Genomic DNA, 474 nt, shown 5'->3' with positions numbered 1-474 from the left:
TTATAAATAGCTTTAAGAAAGTAGTACTGATTATGAATACTTGTCAAAGTAATATACTTAATGTTTAATACTTTATTTGGTTATTTGAAGAATATTTTTCTTAGTACTGCATTTCATCGATTCCAGACACATTTTTCTGTACTTACCATCTCTGCAATCAAGATATATCTTCCCATCAGTGGTCATTTAACATTGACAGTGTTTATCTCACAGTCCTTTTCATGTACCTGTATAATATAGAGTTGCATTTTGTATTTGGTGTCTTAGATTCAGTGAGATCTAGTACTTCATTCAGTTATGGAGATGACACTATTTTTACAGACATTTTTAAAAGAAAAGGCGTTTTTCTAGGCTAATTTTCTAGTTCATATGGGACTTGGAGAAACTATTGTGAGTCTAACCCAGGATTCAGAGCTACCCCATCAGGAGTAGGCTGTGGATGGGTGTTTTGAGGTCCTTTGCTTACCTCAGTAA

The sequence above is a fragment of the Oryctolagus cuniculus genome, chromosome 5 (genome assembly GCF_964237555.1).
Source record: "Oryctolagus cuniculus chromosome 5, mOryCun1.1, whole genome shotgun sequence".
In the NCBI taxonomy this organism is placed as follows: Eukaryota; Metazoa; Chordata; class Mammalia; order Lagomorpha; family Leporidae; genus Oryctolagus; species Oryctolagus cuniculus.
This window is presented reverse-complemented; position numbering follows the sequence as displayed.